Genomic DNA, 19629 nt, shown 5'->3' on the forward strand with positions numbered 1-19629 from the left:
AAGTTGCTTTAACTAAGTCAAGTTTACACTTATTGCTTAATATTAATTACTGCTGAAAACCCGTGGGGGTGTGGCTAGGCAAGGCGTTTTGGGCTACAATTGGAGTGGTGTGCCTGATGCCTGCTCCTGCTGTCTTTTTAAGGTGCTGAGGGCATTTTCACTGGGATGCGGATACTTGCATGTATATATTTGGCAAGAACTAACTGTAAGGTTAGGACTAAGTCTTTTTTGTCCTTGGGTATGTGTAATAGCCGTCTTAACATCTTCAGTGTTATGCTTTATTGTAAGCTACAAGGACTAAGGCTGTTATAGGCATAGTGATTATTATTGGGGCTTGTTTTAGTTGTAGTAATAGTTGCTATTGATTTAGGATTTGTTTAGTGGTTGGAGAAGTAGTTCTAGTGGATAACAAAAATGTGTTGTTGAGAAGTTAGAAGAGTAGAAAGGGGCAGGATTGTAGTGTTGTGGGTGGGTTTGTTAAGGTTTTATGTTCTTGTAGTTGAAATTACAACGATGGTTTTTCAGGCCAAAGGTCTTGGATAGAGGCCAAGCAGGAATTGTTATGACGTACTTTATACTATTTTTAAGTGTTAGTTTTATTTTGGGAGGACTAGCAGTTGCTTCCAATCCTTCTCCATACTATGCAGTAGTGGGGTTAGTGTTGGCGTCTATTGTAGGGTGTGGATGGTTAATGAGTTTGGGGGTGTCTTTTGTATCACTAGTGTTATTTCTGGTATATTTAGGTGGGATGTTAGTGGTTTTTGTGTATTCGGTTTCATTGGCAGCAGATCCATTTCCTGAGACCTGAGGGGACTGGCAGGTTGTTGGGTATGGTGCTGGGTTAGTTTTAGTGTTGGGGGGTGGGGTGTTTATTATAGGGTTATCTGAGTTAGAGTGGTTAGGGATAAACACGGTGGATAGTGGGGGTGTTTTATCTATTTGGTTGGATTTTGAGGGAGCGGCTATGTTTTCTTCTTGGGGGGTGGGACAATTTTTAATTGCGGGCTGGGGTCTGTTGCTGAGGTTGTTTGTTGTGCTAGAACTTGTACGAGGGTTGTCTCGTGGGGCAATTCGGGCGGTTTAAGGAGGTGTGGTTCAGAGAATAGTTTAATGAAAATGCCAGCTTTGGGAGTTGGTGATAAAGGTTTGATTCCTTTTTTTCTGAAGGGTTGGAAAAAAGTTTGGGACCAACTGTTAAAGGTGTATGTGGGTGGAATATTAGTTAGAGTAGTGGGGGCGATTAATTGGGGAGGTAAGAGGGTGAAAGGAAATGATGGGGTAGATTAAAGTGTAAACAAACAAATGAACAAATGAATGATGAAAGGAAATGATGGGGTAGATTAAAGTGTAAACAAACAAATGAACAAATGAATGATGAAAGGAAATGATGGGGTAGATTAAAGTGTAAACAAACAAATGAACAAATGAATGATGAAAGGAAATGATGGGGTAGATTAAAGTGTAAACAAACAAATGAACAAATGAATGATGAAAGGAAATGATGGGGTAGATTAAAGTGTAAACAAACAAATGAACAAATGAATGATGAAAGGAAATGATGGGGTAGATTAAAGTGTAAACAAACAAATGAACAAATGAATGATGAAAGGAAATGATGGGGTCGATTAAAGTGTGTTAAAAAAATTTAACAAATTGATGATGCAAATGTCTTAATTGGAAAATTAGGGGAATGGAAAGTTTGTAAAATTTGAAATTTTTGTTAAAAAATTTAAAAACAAAAATTAATGATGACTAGAGGGAAAGTCCCTAGATCATTGCAAAAAATGACAAAATTTTTGTAATTTTTTGTGAAATTGACGACAAAAATATGTCTGGCGTACATTAATTAAATTGCAACTTGATGAGAGACGTAATGGAAAAACCAAGCCAACAGCACGTGACAGTGCATCAGTGCAACAGTATGAGACCGAATAACACTTGAAACCATATCATTACTTTTCACGCAAAAGTGAGAAATCCGCTCGCCGACCATAAGGGGTACATGTCAACCATATATGGGAGCCCCCTGGCGGAGCACTCTGAAGGGCTTATTGAGATCTACCCCAAAAAAAACCCCCAAAAGTTTAGAAGAGCGGTCCAGGTTGGCCGAGCATCCCCAACCATTAGTAACGGAGCGCAAGTTTAGGAAAATTAAGCAAGTTATGGCCCTGACCGAGGAACCAGAGGCGACAAAGAGCAAGTTATGAGAGTGGGTTATTGGTGGAAAGGGAAAGAATACACCTGAAGCTGGACATGATAAACATTACTAACGCCGGGTTGCTGGTTTCTCGTGAGGAGTACGACTAATAAATAACCCAGCACTTCTTGGTTGGTACATAGAGCAAGGTTAAGTGGTGAGTGGTCCATGGACCATGGATTTTAGGTTCTGTGACGTTCCTCGTATTGAGAAGGATTTTATGCGAAAATTAGCAGTTTTAGGTTTTAGTTCGTTTGGCGGGATTATTCCTAGAACATGACATGTTATGTCCTTGTGTGGGAATGTGCCTAGATCTGTGAATGACAAGTTTTGGATTGTATGGGAGATAGTATGGAAATTTGGATGGTTTTTGCAATAATAGTATGTCAGATTTTCCTACATGCATGTTATGTCTAATGTGATGGAGGATGCTATGCAAAGTAATACATACCGTAGGGTATGGGGGGGGGGGCCTCCCCTTGATGTACGTGTTGATTGGAAAGATGGGGGGTGCTTGGATATTTTTTGGAAAACTCTAAGAAGGGGGCAGCCTTCAGTCTTTGGTTTACAAGACCAACGTTTTTTATAAACTATTAGAGTGGTTAGAGGTTGAGTATCTTATTTTCTAGGAGACTAGTAATGGGGAATAAGATGAGAATGATTGTGAAGTAGGTAGTTGAGGCGAGTTGTCCGATGATAATAAATGGATGTTCGACTGGTTGGCTACCGATTCATGTAAGGATTAAAAGATTTGTTACTAGGATTCAGAATAGAAGTTGGGAGAGAGGTCGGAAGGTTATAGTTCGTTGCTTTGATATGTGGAGGAATGGGGCTAGAAATAGAATTAAGACGGAGGCGGCTAGGGCTAGGACTCCTCCTAATTTGTTGGGGATTGATCGTAGGATGGCATATGCAAATAGGAAGTACCACTCAGGTTTAATGTGGGGAGGTGTTACTAATGGGTTTGCAGGTGTAAAATTTTCTGGATCTCCTAAGAGGTTGGGTGAGAATATGGCAAGTGTTATTAGAGGAATGAGGAGGAACAAAAGGCCTAGAATATCTTTTATTGAGAAATAGGGGTGAATGGGATTTTGTCGCAGTCTGAATAAATACCTAGGGGGTTGTTTGAGCCTGTTTCATGTAAGAAAGTTAAGTGGATGAGGGTGAGACCTGCAATTAAGAATGGGAGGAGGAAGTGGAGGGCAAAGAACCGGGTAGGTGTAGGGTTGTCAACTGAGAATCCTCCTCAAGCTCATTCTACAAGTGTTTGGTCAATGTAAGGAATTGCTGAGAATAGGTTAGTAATTACTGTAGCGCCTCAGAATGATATTTGGCCTCATGGGAGGACATATCCTACGAAGGCAGTTGCTATTAGAGTTAAGAGGAGAATAACTCCTGTGTTTCAGGTTTCTTTATATAGGTAGGAACCATAGTAGAATCCTTGTCCAATGTGTAGGTAAATGCATATGAAGAAGAAGGAGGCGCCGTTTGCATGGAGGTTTCGGATTAGTCAGCCGAATTGAACATTTCGGCATGTAAGGGCGACGGACGTGAATGCCAGGGTGATATCCGCTGTATAATGTATTGCTAGTAGGAGGCCAGTGGTGATTTGGATTGTTAGACAGATGCCAAGAAGAGATCCAAAGTTTCATCAGGCGGAAATGTTTGGTGGTGTTGGGAGGTCAATTAAAGAATTGTTGATTATTTTTAGAAGGGGGTGATGTTTTCGTAAGTTAGGGGCCATTAATTCTTAGTTCTGTGTAAATAAGATTATAATTAAGATAGATAGAGCGAAGGATCCGAGATAGGTTTTGATTAGTCCGGAGTGTAGAGTAGTTGAGATTTTGGATACTTTGAGTTGAAGGGTCGCTAGTCCTTCTGGGCCTATTTTTTTATATCAGGATAGGTTGATTAAATGGGATGCAATGTTCTGGCCGTTGTTTAGGAGTTTAGTAGAGCTGAGGCGGTGTATAAGGGGGTTAAAATATCCTAGAGTGCTGGAGAAGTTTATAGTGATATTTTGTTTGGGGGCAGAGAAGGTATGTGTGAGTTTTGATAGTTCTAATGCCAGAATGATGCCTAATGTTGTAATAATGATAGCAGTGGTTTTTGTGACCAGTGGTATGGTTATAGGAGGGGTTTTTGTAGGGGAGATATAAGAGGTAATTAATAGACCAGCTATAATACTTCCGAGAGCGAGACGAGTAATTGGGTTTGTGACTGCTGGGTTGTTTTCATTGATGGGAGTAATGAAGGGAATCCGGGTGTAGTCAGTTTGTACTAGTAGGGCTATACGTAGGCTGTAAGTTGCAGTAAAAGCTGTAGCTACGAGGGTTAGGAGGAGTGCTCAGGTGTTTAGATAGGAGGTGTTAAGACTTTCGATAATGAGATCTTTTGAGTAAAACCCTGCTAAAAATGGTGTTCCTATGAGAGCTAAATTTCCGATTGTCAGGCATGAGGTAGTTGTAGGGAGTAGTTTCTGTAATCCTCCTATTTTTCGAATGTCTTGTTCACCGTTAAGGCTGTGAATGATAGACCCAGAGCAAAGGAAGAGTATGGCTTTAAAGAATGCATGCGTAGAGATGTGTAGGAAGACTAGTTGAGGTAGATTTAGGCCAATAGTGACTATTATTAGTCCTAGTTGGCTGGATGTAGAGAAAGCAATAATTTTTTTGATGTCGTTTTGGGTAAGAGCGCATGTAGCGGCAAATAGGGTGGATAGGGCACCTATACAAAGGCCCATAGTTAGGGCAATTTGGTTGTTACATAATATGTGGTGAGTGCGAATAAATAGAAAGATTCCGGCAACTACTATTGTGCTGGAATGGAGTAGGGCAGATACGGGGGTTGACCCTTCTATAGCTGCTGGGAGTCATGGATGCAGGCCAAATTGGGCGGATTTACCTGTGGCGGCTAGGATGAGTCCTAAGAGAGGGAGAAGGGATATTTGGTTTGGGGAGGATTGCTGTTGAATTTCTCAAGTGTTTATTGAGGATGCTAGTCATGCTATGCAGAGGATTAGTCCAATATCCCCAATACAGTTGTAAAGTACGGCTTGAAGTGCAGCGGTGTTGGCTTCCGTTCACCGTGTCACCATCCAATCAGGAGGAAGGATATAATTCCGACTCCCTCTCAGCTGATAAATAAGAGGAATATGTTATTAGCGATGATTAAGATGAGTATTGCAATGAGAAAGATTAGAAGGTAAAGAGAGAATTTTGTGGTGTGGGGTTCTGAGGCTATATATCATGTTGTAAATTGAAGAATAGATCATGTTACGAATAGTGCAATAGGAAAAAACGTTAAGGAGTATTGGTCTATTTTAAGGCTAAAAGGGATTTTGAAGTTCGCACTAAATTTTCATTCTCAATAGAAAGTGGTATTTTCCATATTTAAGTAGATGGAGAGGATTATGGGAATTAAACTAACTCTGAAGGAAGTTTTAACAGTGTGTATGATGGTTGTTGGAGAGTTTAGATAGTTTTTGGATAGGAGGGGGAGTAGGATGGGTATAGAGAGGGTAGCCAGGGTCAAGAATATAGAGGTGTTGAGGATTAATGGGAAGTCCATAACTTTTACTTGGACTTGCACCAAGATGAATGGCTCCTAAGACCAGTGGATTGCTATTATCCTTTAAAAGTAAGGGGGCTGAGGTCTTAGGCTCAGATGCAAGAGTTAGCAGTTCTTGTTGGTTAAACCTCCCCTCGGCAGGCAAGAAGAGTTTAACTTCTATTTTTAGGATCACAGTCTAATGTTTGGTTTAAAACTATGCTTGCATGTGGGAATTCCTGAGATTAGCTCTGGTTTTAGGATGAGGAGGAGGGAGGGTAGGATATGAAGTGTTATAAGGAGATGTTCTCGTGTATTTGAATTTTGGACAGTTGTAATATAGGTTGGAGTTGGACCTCGTTGGGTTATAAGGAGTATGTAGAGGGTATAGGCTGCAGTTAGTAGAGTTGCGGTTCCGGTTAGGATAATGGTGAAGGTGGATCAGTTGAAGAGTGCAATTATGATAGTTAATTCAGCTGTCAGGTTAGTGGTAGGAGGAAGGGCTATGTTTGTTAGGTTGGCTAGGAGCCATCAGATTCCTGTTAGAGGTAAAAGGGGTTGTAGGCCTCGTGTTAGAAGGAGAGTACGACTATGTATGCGTTCATAGTTTGTATTAGCGAGGCAAAATAGTATGGAAGAGGTGAGTCCATGTGAAATCATTAGGATTATGGCCCCTGAAAAGGATCAGTGGGTTTGGATTATTGTTGCGGCAATGACTAGACCTATGTGGCTTACTGAGGAGTAGGCGATTAATGACTTAAGGTCGATTTGGCGTAGGCAGATGGAGCTTGTCATTAGTGCCCCTCATAAGGCTAGGGTTAAAAATGGGTAGTAGAGGTAGTCTAATAGGGAGTTTGTCATTATTGAGGTACGCATAATGCCGTATCCCCCAAGTTTGAGGAGGAGCGCAGCTAGGAGTATGGATCCTGCGATTGGTGCCTCTACGTGGGCTTTTGGGAGTCACAGGTGTAGTCCGTAAAGGGGAGCTTTCACTATGAAAGCGAACAATAGGGCTAGACTTGATATGAGGCCTGTTCAGGAGTTTGTAAGAGATGAGTGTGAAAGTTTTATTATAGTGATGTGTATAGTTCCTGTTTGGGTGTGAAGATAGAGGATCACTACTCATAGGGGAAGAGAACTAATTAGTGTCTAAAATAAGAGGTAGATTCCAGCACTTAAATGTTCTGGTTGGCTACCCCATTGTGTGATTAGAATTAGGGTAAGGATTAGGGTAGCTTCGAATGCGATATAAAATAATATCAGGTCTAAGGCTGAGAAGGCCAAGATAATGAATGGTTGGGTGAGGATTATGGTTATGGTAAAAATATATTTTCGTGTGGGAGGTTCTTGTTGAAGGTGATTTTGGCTTGCCAGGATTATAAGAGGTAGAAGTCAACAAGATAGAACTAATAAGGGGGATGAAATTTGATCAGTTCCAAGTCATGGTGATAGGTTTTTGCTAGGGTAATAGGTTGAAGGAAGTCATTGTAAGCTAGCGGTTGCAATTAAGAGGCTGTGCGAGGTGACATTGAGTCATAGGAATTTTGGAGGAGATAGGAAGGTTATGGGGAGTAATATGATTGTAGGGAGAATTATTTTTAACATTGTAGAAGGTTTAGATTGTGTAAATGATCCGATCCGTGAGTTCGGGTGGAAGCTACTAGGACTGCTAGACCGGCGCCTGCTTCACAGGCTGAGAATGCTAACATAAGAATGGGCATTAAGGTGGGGGATGTTGTTTGGGTTTGAATAGGTCATATGGAGAGGGCAATGTATATTGATAGTATTATACTTTCTAAGCATAGCAGGGCAGAAATTAGGTGTATTCGGTGAAAGGCTAGTCCTAGACTACTTAGGGTGAAGGCAGAGTAGAAGCTTAAATGCAGAAAGGTCTTTGAGAAAGTCACGGGGTAGGACTGTGGTTTGTTGAGCCGAAATCAACTGTCTTTGCTAGACTAACTTTCTGAAGTTATTCTGCTCATTCTAAGCCCCCTTGAATTCATTCATAAATTAGCCCTAGTGCGAGGAGGAGAATGACTGTGGAGGTTCATGTTAAGGTAGTGAGGGGGGAGAGGAGTTGAGTAGCCCATGGGAGGGGCAGTAGGAGGGCAATTTCTAGGTCGAACAAGAGGAATAAGATTGCGACAAGGAAGAATCGGATTGAAAATGGGAGGCGGGCAGAGCCCAGTGGGTCAAAGCCACATTCGTATGGGGATAATTTTTCTGAATCTGGATTTATTTGAGCTAATCAAAGGTTTAGTGAAGTTAAGATAATACATAGTGAAAGAGAAATTGTGAATATAAAGAGGATGATGTTAATTGCCTTTCTCTGGTTTTGATCCAGATTTTAGAGATTGGAAGTCAATTGTAATTAATATACTAGAAGGGCAAGATCCTCATCAATAGATTGTTATGTAGAGGAACAGTCAGATAATGTCAACAAAATGTCAGTATCAGGCCGCTGCTTCAAAGCCAAAGTGGTGGTTGGATGTGAAGTGGAATTTTACGAGGCGGAGGAGGCAAATCAAGAGGAAGGAGGATCCAATGATTACGTGGAGACCATGAAATCCTGTGGCGACGAAAAAGGTTGATCCATAGACTCCGTCGGCAATTGAGAATGGGGCTTCATAATATTCTATTGCTTGAAGTGCTGTAAAGTAGAATCCTAATAGGACGGGTAGAAGTAGGGCTTGGGTAGCTTGGTTCCGATTGCCCTCTGTAATGCTGTGATGTGCTCATGTGACAGTGACTCCTGAGGCTAGGAGGATAGCAGTGTTTAGTAGGGGGACTTCTATTGGATTGAGAGGTTTGATTCCTATAGGAGGTCATTGTCCTCCGAGTTCTGGAGGGGGGACTAAGCTGGAGTGGAAGAATGCTCAGAAGAATCCTAGGAAGAAGAATGCTTCGGATGTAATAAATAAAATTATTCCGTAACGTAAGCCCTTTTGGATTGTAGGGGTATGGTAGCCTTGGAATGTGCTTTCTCGTACGATGTCACGTCATCATTGGAGTATCACTAGGATTATAGAGAGTAGGCCTAGGAGTAAGAGTTGGATAGAGCTGTGGTGAAATCATATGGCTAACCCAGAGGTAGTGAGGAGGGCGGCTGCTGCTCCAAAAATGGGTCAAGGGCTTGGGTCTACTATGTGAAATGAGTGGGCTTGGTGTGTCATTAAGGGTTAAATGTTTTCTTGTAAGTAAAGGTTTAGAAGAAGTACAAAGACATACGCTTGGATTATTGCCACGGCCACTTCTAGAATTGTTAAGAGGAGTAGAATTGTTATAGTTAGAAGGGACACGGTAGGTATAATGGGAAGGAGGATGGTAGTGGCTGTTGAAATGAGTTGGATGAGCAGGTGTCCTGCTGTGAGGTTGGCTGTGAGGCGAACTCCTAAGGCTAAAGGGTGAATGAGAAGGCTTGTTGTTTCAATTATGATGAGGGCAGGAATTAGAGGTGTTGGGGTGCCTCCTGGTAGGAGGTGTCCAAGGGAAGCTGAAGGTTGGTTTCGTAGGCCTGTTAGCAGGGTGGCAAGTCATAGAGGGAAGGCGAGGGCTAGGTTTATTGATAGTTGGGTAGTAGGTGTGAATGTGTAAGGTAGGAGGCCTAATAGGTTAATTGTTAGAAGTATAATTCTGAGTGATGATAGGATTAGGGCTCATTTATGGCCTTTTTTGTTTAATGGGGTTATTAGTTGTTTTGTGATTAAATGGAGAAATCAGAGTTGAAGAGTTGAAAGACGATTTGTAACTCATCGATTGCCAGGAGAAGGAAGTAATAGGGTTGGGAATAACAGCGAGATGAGGATAAGGGGGATTCCGAGGAGGGTTGGGCTTATGAATTGATCAAAGAAGCTTAGGTTCATGGTGAGTTTCAGGAATGGGTTTTTATAGTGGGTAGTGTTTTGTTGGAGGGTGAGTTAGTTGGGGTAAATAGTAAGAGTTTAGGTTGAAGGATAAGAGAAAAAGTGAATCATGAAGTTAGTATGATAAAAAGTCAAGGTGCGGGGTTTAGTTGGGGCATGTCATTAAGGAGGGTGAATAATCCTCTTTCTCTAGCTTAAAAGGCTAGTGCTGGTTCATAGCTTCTTAATGATTAGGATGTTAGAAGTGAAGATCAGTTTTCGAAGTGTGTTAGAGGGGCTGATTCTACTACAATAGGTATGAAGCTGTGGTTGGCTCCACAGATTTCTGAGCACTGACCATAGAAGATTCCAGGACGGGTTGTGATAAAGGAAGTTTGGTTCAGTCGTCCTGGAATTGCATCGGTTTTTACACCAAGGCTAGGAACAGCTCAGGAGTGGAGAACGTCATCAACTGTAACAATAATTCGAATCGGGGATTCTATTGGAATGACGATGCGGTTATCAACTTCTAGGAGGCGGAAATGACCGAGTGGTAGATCCATAGTTGGTGGTATGTAAGAGTCAAAAGATAAATCTTTAAAGTCTGTATATTCGTAGGATCAGTATCATTGGTGGCCAATAGCTTTGAGGGTGAGGTCAGGCTCATCGATTTCGTCTATCATGTAGAGGATTTGAAGGGATGGGAGGGCTAGTATAATTAGGACAATGGCAGGTAAGATTGTTCAGACAAGTTCTACTTCTTGTGCGTCGACGGTGTTGGAGGATAGTTTTTCTATAAGAGCTAGTAAATACAGGACTAGGCTACAAATGGCTAGTGCGACTATTAGGGCGTGGTCGTGAAATTCAATAAGTTCTTCTATAATAGGGGATGAAGCGTCTTGAAAACCAAATTGAGAGTGGTTGGCCATGGAGTTGGGATGGGATGTACTGGGTTTTCACCTGTGATTTAGTCTTGACAAGACTATGTAATGATTTTACTAACAACCCATAAGAAAGAAGCATGAGTGGTTTGATGCGGTTGGCTTGAAACCAGCTTATGAGGGTTCGATTCCTTCCTTTCTTGTACTTGGACAAAAGCTGGTTCTTCAAAGGTATGGTAGGGAGGAGGGCAGCCGTGAATTCATTCAATGTTTGTGGAGGTAAGTTCTGGTTGCACTGCTTTCCATTTGGATGCGAAGGCTTCTCAGATAATGAACATTAGTATAATTACAGCTACTATGGAGATGAGGGAGCCGATGGAGGATAGGGTGTTTCATAGGGTATAAGCATCTGGGTAGTCTGAGTATCGTCGTGGTATACCAGTTAGACCTAGGAAATGTTGTGGGAAGAATGTTAGGTTGACCCCAAAGAATATTACTCCAAAGTGCACTTTAGTTCATGTAGAGTGAAGGGTGTAGCCAGTGAACAGTGGGAATCAATGTGTGAAGCCAGCTAAAATGGCGAATACTGCCCCCATAGATAATACATAGTGGAAATGTGCAACTACGTAGTAGGTGTCGTGCAGGGCGATGTCTAGGGAGGAGTTGGCAAGAACGATGCCTGTTAGTCCACCAATGGTGAAGAGGAAAATAAAACCTAGGGCTCATAGTATGGGTGGGTCTCATTTGATTGTTCCACTGTGTAGGGTTGCTAGTCAGCTGAAGACTTTAATGCCAGTGGGGATTGCAATAATTATGGTGGCGGATGTGAAGTAAACTCGGGTATCTACGTCCATTCCAACTGTAAAAATGTGGTGAGCTCATACGATAAAGCCCAAGAAACCAATGGATAATATGGCTCAGACTATGCCTATGTAGCCAAAGGGTTCTTTTTTACCGGCGTAGTAGGCTACAACATGGGAAATAATTCCGAATCCTGGTAGGATAAGGATGTAGACTTCTGGATGGCCAAAAAATCAGAATAAGTGTTGATATAAAATTGGGTCTCCGCCTCCTGCGGGGTCAAAGAATGTAGTGTTTAGGTTTCGATCTGTTAGAAGCATTGTAATACCAGCAGCGAGGACTGGTAGGGAGAGGAGAAGTAGAACTGCAGTAATTAGGACCGATCAAATGAATAGAGGGGTTTGGTATTGTGAGAGAGCAGGTGGTTTTCTATTGATTGCTGTGGTGATAAAGTTGATTGCCCCAAGGATGGATGAGTCACCTGCCAGGTGAAGGGAGAAGATGGCAAGGTCTACTGATGCACCGGCGTGGGCTAGATTTCCGGCTAGGGGTGGTGTGCAAGTTTCGAGCTGGCTTCCCGCCAAGTCCCCGAAACTCGACAACAAGGACCCGCCTCCCAGAGAGGGAAAAGAAAACCAAGCAGCCAAAGCTATAGCAAATATATATATATATATATATATATTACATATGAGACAGATACACAAAAGGAGAATACCACACACAGAAGGGGGGGGGGGGGGGGAAAGGGGAAGGGAGAAGGACAAAAAGGGGCAAGGACCGAACAAGCCAACCAGCCGACCGAAGGCAAACTAGCAAAAAATCTCACCACTTCCCTTCGAACAGGCAGGATGGCTAGACACGGCCCAAGGCTCTCCCCTCACGCGTGGCAGATAACGGTAGTCACTGTAGGCCTCGGCTCCAGATAAACCAGACCAAAACAGGGACCCGCCGTTCTCGAACCTCGCCGGAAAGGAAGAGAGCGAGATGCCTCCCGCTGGCCTTATTTATACCTCAAGTTACGTAAAGGAATAGCATGGAATACTTCCGTGGTCACTTTTCTAGTTTCCTTCCTGGTTACAAGTTGGTCTCCAGGAAGGCCTAGAGTGAAACCACCACATTCTCCACCCCTTATTCCATACTATTTCTTTACGCAACACCTATGTCTCACGTTCGTCTACATCCCGCGCATATATATACACATTTGCATATATATATATATATAGTTCTTGTTGGTCTCTCGGCACAGTTGTCTCGTCGTTGGAAAATCAATACAGATGTCAGTTCAGTCCAGATCTTTGGTCTCCTCAGTCACCATTACAATTCTGATTTTATGGCTGTTTCATCACTGGACTGTCTCATCACTGGATACCAGCAACAGCTTAGTTCAGGTCTCTCTCTCATCTGGTGACTGGCTTCCTGTAAAAACACAACTTAGGACATACAATTAGTTTTTCCCCAAGGCTAAGTTTCCTTGAGGCACACACTGGATGACTCCATCCTTCCTCATTACCCACCACGTATGTCCTGGCCCTTGAGCAAAGACAATCCCACGAATGGGTTTGTCTTGGCCTGAGGCAGGGGTAACCCAAACAGCTTTCCCTAGCATTCCCCTCAAATGGATTGCTGGAACTTTATCTCCATCAACAATGTGAAGGGATTCTGCCTGTGCAGGGCCAGCTCGATTGACAGAACCCCTGGTGTTAACTAGCCAGGTAGCCTTGGCTAAGTTCTTGTCCCAGTTTTTATAAGTCCCCTCACCTAATAACTTTAGAGTGGTCTTCAATAATCCGTTATATCTCTCAACCTTCCCAGCAGCTGGTGCATGGTATGGAATGTGGTATACCCATTCGATACCATGTTCCCTCGCCCAAGTGGTGACTAATTCATTTTTGAAATGAGTCCCGTTGTCTGACTCGATACGTTCTGGGGTCCCATGTCTCCACAAAACTTGCTTTTCAAGGCCTAGAATGGTATTTCGGGCCGTTGCGTGGGGCACTGAAAAAGTCTCTAGCCATCCGGTTGTTGCTTCCACCATGGTAAGTACATAGCACTTACCTTGACGGGTCTGTGGCAGTTTGATATAATCAACCTGCCATGCCTCTCCATACTTATACTTATCCCATCGTCCACCATACCACAGGGGCTTCAGTCTTTTTGCCTGCTTAATAGCGGCACAAGTTTCACAATCATGGATAACTTCAGAAATTACATCCATGCTTAAATCCACCCCTCGGTCTCGTGCCCATCTGTGGGTGGCATCTCGGCCCTGATGACCGGAAGCATCATGGGCCCATCGAGCTAGAAACAATTCTCCTTTCTGCTGCCAGTCTAGGTCTACTTGTGACACTCCTATCTGTGCAGCTCGGTCTGCTTCTCTGTTGTTATTGTGTTCTTCATTAGCTCGCTTCTTGGGCATGTGGGCATCTACATGGTGGACTCTCACATTCAGATTCTTCGCTCTGGTAGCGATGTCCTGCCACAAGTCAGCAGCCCAGATGGGTTTTCCTCCACGCCTCCAGTTCATCTTCTTCCATCGATCCAACCATCCCCATAAGGCATTGGCTATCATCCACGAGTCAGTGTAGAGGTAGAGCCTTGGCCATCCTTCTCGTTCAGCAATGTCCAGGGCCAATTGGACAGCTTTGAGCTCTGCAAATTGACTTGACTCGCCTTGACCTTCAGCAGCTTCTGCCACTCGTCGGGTGGGACTCCAAACGGCCGCTTTCCACTTCCGGTTCCTTCCTACAATTCGGCAAGAACCATCAGTGAAAAGGGCATAACGCCTTTCTTCATCTGGCAGCTGATCAAATGGCGGAGCTTCTTCAGCTCGGCTCACTGGTTCTTCCTCTTCTTCTGCCAGGCTGAAGTTCCCACCTTCAGGCCAATTTGTGATAACCTCCAGAATTCCAGGGCGATTTGAGCTTCCCAATCGTACACGCTGCGTAATCAAGGCTATCCACTTGCTCCATGTAGCATCCGTGGCATGATGCGTAGGGGGCACCTTCCCTTTGAACATCCAGCTCAAGACGGGTAATCGGGGTGCCAGGAAGAGCTGTGCTTCGGTACCAATTACCTCTGAAGCTGCTCGTATACCTTCATACGCCGCTAAGATTTCCTTTTCCACAGGGGTGTAATTGGCCTCAGAACCTCTGTAGCTTCGGCTCCAGAAACCCAGTGGTCGCCCTCGCGTCTCGCCAGGCACCTTTTGCCAGAGGCTCCAGGAGGGACCTTTATCTCCAGCTGCAGAGTAGAGCACATTCTTTACATCTGGTCCCATTCTAACTGGTCCAAGAGCCACGGCATGTGCAATTTCTTGCTTGATCTGCCTGAAAGCTTGTTGTTGCTCAGGACCCCACTGGAAATTGTTCTTTTTACGGGTCACAAAGTAAAGAGGGCTCACAATCTGACTGTATTCTGGGATATGCATCCTCCAGAAGCCTATGGCTCCCAGAAAAGCTTGGGTTTCTTTCTTGTTTGTGGGGGGAGCCATTGCTACAATCTTGTTGATTATGTCTGTTGGTATCTGGCGTCGTCCATCTTGCCATTTCACCCCTAGGAATTGGATCTCTCGGGCAGGTCCCTTGACTTTGCTCTTCTTAATAGCGAAACCGGCCTCGAGGAGAATCTGGATGATCGTCTGTCCTTTTTTGAAAACTTCTTCTGCTGTATCCCCCCATACAATGATGTCATCGATGTACTGGATGTGTTCGGGAGCCTTACCCTTCTCTAGTGTGACCTGGATCAGTCCATGACAGATGGTTGGACTGTGTTTCCACCCCTGGGGCAGTCGATTCCAGGTGTATTGAACGCCCCTCCAGGTGAAAGCAAACTGTGGCCTGCACTCTGCCGCTAAAGGAATGGAGAAAAACGCGTTGGCTATGTCGATGGTGGCGTACCACTTTGCTGTCTTGGACTCCAACTCATATTGGAGCTCCAGCATATCTGGCACGGCAGCACTCAACGGTGGCGTAACTTCATTTAAGCCACGATAGTCCACAGTCAGTCTCCACTCTCCATCGGATTTACGCACAGGCCAGATGGGGCTGTTGAAGGGTGAATGGGTTCTGCTGACCACCCCTTGGCTCTCCAACTTTCGGATCATTTTGTGGATAGGGATCACAGCATCTCGGTTTGTCCGATACTGTCGTCTGTGTACAGTTGTTGTGGCCATTGGCACTTCTTGATCTTTAACTCGTAGTAATCCTACAATGGAAGGGTCTTCTGAAAGGCCAGGAAGGGCAGACAATTGCTTGGACCCCTCTTCAATCACCGTGGCTACACCAAAAGCCCACCGGTACCCTTTCGGGTCCTTGAAGTATCCTCTTCTTAGGTAGTCCATACCAAGGATGCAAGGGGCTTCTGGCCCCGTCACAATGGGACGCTTTTCCCATTGGTCTCCCGTCAAGCTCATGTCCGCCTCTACTACTGACAATTCTTGAGACCCTCCTGTCACTCCAGAAATAGTAACAGTCTCGGTACTCTTATACTCCGAAGGCATTACAGTACACTGGGCTCCAGTATCTATCAAGGCCTGGTATCTCTGAGGATCCGATGTGCCAGGCCATCGGACCCACACAGCCCAGTAAACCCGGTTATCTTCTTGGTCCCTCTCCTTCTCCTGGCAGAAGGCAGGGCCCCTCTACTGGTCTTGATCAGAGCATTCGTCGTCAGAGTTTGACTTTGACTTCTTAGACTTTTTGCCATTGTCGAAGTGGACCTCCATCTTCTTGTGTTTCGGCGATCGCAGTTTCTCTTCTAAGAAATCTCCGTCTACTACATAGACAACTTTCTTGTCAGTCTTCTTTCGCTTCAGCTCCCTCACTCTAGCTTCAAGCTTAGAAGTGGGTTCACCATCCCACTTCTTCATGTTTTCTCCTTTACTACGAAGGTATGCCCATAGTTGGTTACGTGACCCACGCTTAGAGTTCTCTTTCCTTCGACGTGTGAATGACAGGGACCGTGAGCAAGATTGAGACCAGGATCGAGGTCTAGGCCGAGGTCGTCTTTGTCGGTCCCGCCGTGATCTTCCCATTGGCCTTTCTTGGTAATCTCTATACCTTCTGTCCTCTCTGTCTCTAAGGTCGTCCTCATATCTGGAATATTCATAATCTCTCTCCGTTCTTTCCCTATCGTAGGTGCGTCGGTACAGGGGATTGAAGGAGTCTTCCATATTTTCCTCGATGGTTCTTATCCAAGCACACATAGTGTCCACGCTTGGTTCATCCATCTTTGGATTATATACGGGTATCAAGCAGGAAATATATGGTTTAGGGGCACCTTGAATTACCTTTTTCCACATTGGTTGCGTGCAGGGAACATTCTCAGGAACTTGGATATCATAATAATCTGGATCAGAATAGATGATCTCCAGCATGGCCAATTCCCGTAGGTATTGGATGCCTTCTTCCGCAGTCCTCCACCTTCTTGAAGAACTCTTCAGGGACTCCTTAAATGGGTATTTCACTCTCACCGCATGGAGTATTCGGAGCCAAAGACTGGATGCCATTTTCTCCCTCCCCATTTCTTGCTCTATCACAGGGTCTCGAGCAATGGATCCCAACTGTCGTGCTTCATCACCTTCAATTACATGACTATCAGCTCCCTTGTCCCAGCATCGCACCAGCCAGGTGAGGACTTCTTCACCAGGCAAGCGCATATAATCTCTCCGTAAATCTCGAAGCTCTCTTGTGGTCAGTGATTGTGTAATTTCGCTTTCTCGCATAATTTCTTGTCCATCTCTCCCACGTAGAATCTTTTCCACCTCTCTCTTTACTCTTCCACTCCTACGTGGGACTGCTCCCACTTCCTCCCTATATCTCTCATGTGGAGGTGGAGACTGAGCATGCCGTGGGGATAAGCTTCTATATTGTTCACGCCGCGGAGATGGTTTCCTATGCCGTTCATACCGTGGGGATGGACTCCTACGCCGTTCACGCCGCGGAGATGGACTTCTACGTCGTTCATACCGTGGGGATGGACTCCTACGCCGTTCACGCCGTGGAGATGGACTTCTATGCCATTCATGCCGTGGGGATGGACTCCTGCGTCGTTCGCGATACCCAGCTGGTGGAGGTAGTGAGTAATCTTTCACGTGGTGAGATAAGGGCCTCTTCCTCCAATCATTCACACCTCCAAGAGAAGGTTGGGTCTGGAGGGGTAGGGATAATTCCCCCTCCAATTGAGGGGAATGCTTTGGCTCCTTCTTTGCGTCTTTTGTAACACTGAATGTGTAGTCAGGATATAAATCATCAAGCGACAATATACCACCGGCCGTTTGTACTGTTGCTTTCTTTTCTCTTGATGCTGTTCTGTATTCCTTTGGGCGTGCCCCTAGTTCTCTTGGACGTGCTCCTTCCCGTGTAACCGTTTCTTCCTCTCTGGTACCTGCTTCTTCTCTTCCAATCGCTCCTTCCTCAGTCACAACCACTACTTCCTCTCTCGCAGTCGCGCCTTCATCACTTGCTGTTGCTCCTTCTCCCATTGCTGCCGCTCCTTCGTCCACTACATCTTGAGTGAATTGGATAGGTTCTTCTGTTCCTTCTTCTTCTTCTTCTTCTTCTCTTTCTTCTGTGCGTTCTGGTTGGGGAGATGAGTCTGTAAGTTCCTTGATCTCTCTTACCCACGTCTTCTTCTTCTTCATAGGGGCAATGATGACCTTCCGGTTCTTAGCTTGAGTCCCGGTTCTAGTGGGCTTAGTAGAAATGGCATTGACTTCAAGTTGTGTTTGGACCCCAACTTCTGTGGACCTAATAGGGACATCACTGGTTTCAAGTGGCGTGGTTTGGGTTTCTGTGTCGACCTTACCCCTTTGAAGGTGGTCTATGGCAGCTCGATAAGCATTAGCCAGGCCCCAGCACAAAGCGGAGAATTGCATATTCGGATCTTTGTAGGAAAAACACCCTTCTGCCAAACAGTGGGCCATCTCACCAGAATCAAACATTTGTTCTGGTGTGAACTCCCAATTAATGGGGGGTGACACATGTCCTACTAATCTACCGAAATCTTCCCAAGCTCCATGCCACCCGGGGACTGGCCTGTCTGCAGCCCTTTCCAAAGTTCCAGCGAGTCCCTTTGAGGTGTGATCTTTCCTACAAGAGGGAAGGCAACGGAACCCCATTCTTCCAAGTTTAAGTAGCACTTCCAGTACCTTTATCAATGACAGTACTGTTGCAATAAGATTTATATAGTAATTAGAGCCAATTTTAACCATGGGGATTTCCTTTACCAAACCTTCGATGTCAAAATTAAAGGATGGAAGCAATTCGTTCCATCCATCCTCAAGGTCTGGACGTCTCCCTATACGGTAGCCTAACACAGGTGTAAAGGTGGCTAGAATTATAAGACAAATTAATGAAATAGCCATTGTTTTTTGTTATTATTTCTTCTTGATCCCAAAACAAACCTTTGTTTATATAAACAAAGTTTCCTTGGCTGCTTTCCCAGACTCTGGCAGTGTTCCCAGACCTGTTCCCAAAACAATAGATTGGTTTTGCAAAACAACACCGAGCTTGGCTGTCTTCCTGGAAAAACGTTTATCAAAACAAGCCAAACTTAACCAAAATATCCCACTTCTGACACCAAAAATGTTGTGCAAGTTTCGAGCTGGCTTCCCGCCAAGTCCCCGAAACTCGACAACAAGGACCCGCCTCCCAGAGAGGGAAAAGAAAACCAAGCAGCCAAAGCTATAGCAAATATATATATATATATATATATATTACATATGAGACAGATACACAAAAGGAGAATACCACACACAGAACGGGGGGGGGGGGGGAAAGGGGAAGGGAGAAGGACAAAAAGGGGCAAGGACCGAACAAGCCAACCAGCCGACCGAAGGCAAACTAGCAAAAAATCTCACCACTTCCCTTCGAACAGGCAGGATGGCTAGACACGGCCCAAGGCTCTCCCCTCACGCGTGGCAGATAACGGTAGTCACTGTAGGCCTCGGCTCCAGATAAACCAGACCAAAACAGGGACCCGCCGTTCTCGAACCTCGCCGGAAAGGAAGAGAGCGAGATGCCTCCCGCTGGCCTTATTTATACCTCAAGTTACGTAAAGGAATAGCATGGAATACTTCCGTGGTCACTTTTCTAGTTTCCTTCCTGGTTACAAGTTGGTCTCCAGGAAGGCCTAGAGTGAAACCACCACAGGTGGGTATACTGTTCATCCTGTTCCGGCCCCAGCTTCTACTGTAGAAGATGCTAGAAGAAGTAGGAAGGATGGAGGAAGTAGTCAGAAGCTCATGTTATTTATTCGTGGAAATGCTATGTCGGGGGCACCAATTATTAATGGTACTAATCAGTTACCAAACCCTCCAATTATAATAGGCATTACTATAAAGAAAATTATAACGAAGGCA

The 19629-nt window shown here is 44.5% G+C and overlaps 2 long non-coding RNA genes and 1 pseudogene across 2 annotated transcripts in view; 2 read left to right on the forward strand and 1 right to left on the reverse strand.

Moving 5' to 3' along the window:
* Positions 1–2774: 2774 nt before the first annotated feature.
* LOC127471721 (cytochrome b-like) overlaps positions 2775–19629 on the reverse strand; it is a 46430-nt pseudogene continuing 29575 nt past the window's right edge.
* Positions 7310–19629, forward strand: part of LOC127471731 (uncharacterized) — a 28710-nt gene continuing 16390 nt past the window's right edge. The window contains exon 1 of the long non-coding RNA XR_007904748.1: positions 7310–7566. This is a non-coding gene — a long non-coding RNA (uncharacterized LOC127471731). The remainder of the gene's footprint in view (positions 7567–19629) is intronic.
* On the forward strand, positions 10675–19559 carry LOC127471747 (uncharacterized). Its single transcript, XR_007904758.1, has 2 exons — positions 10675–10742; positions 19496–19559. It is a non-coding gene; the product is annotated as an uncharacterized LOC127471747 (long non-coding RNA).

The sequence above is a fragment of the Manacus candei genome, unplaced genomic scaffold (genome assembly GCF_025592945.1).
Source record: "Manacus candei isolate 608988 ecotype Guabito, Panama unplaced genomic scaffold, ASM2559294v1 h1tg000003l, whole genome shotgun sequence".
In the NCBI taxonomy this organism is placed as follows: Eukaryota; Metazoa; Chordata; class Aves; order Passeriformes; family Pipridae; genus Manacus; species Manacus candei.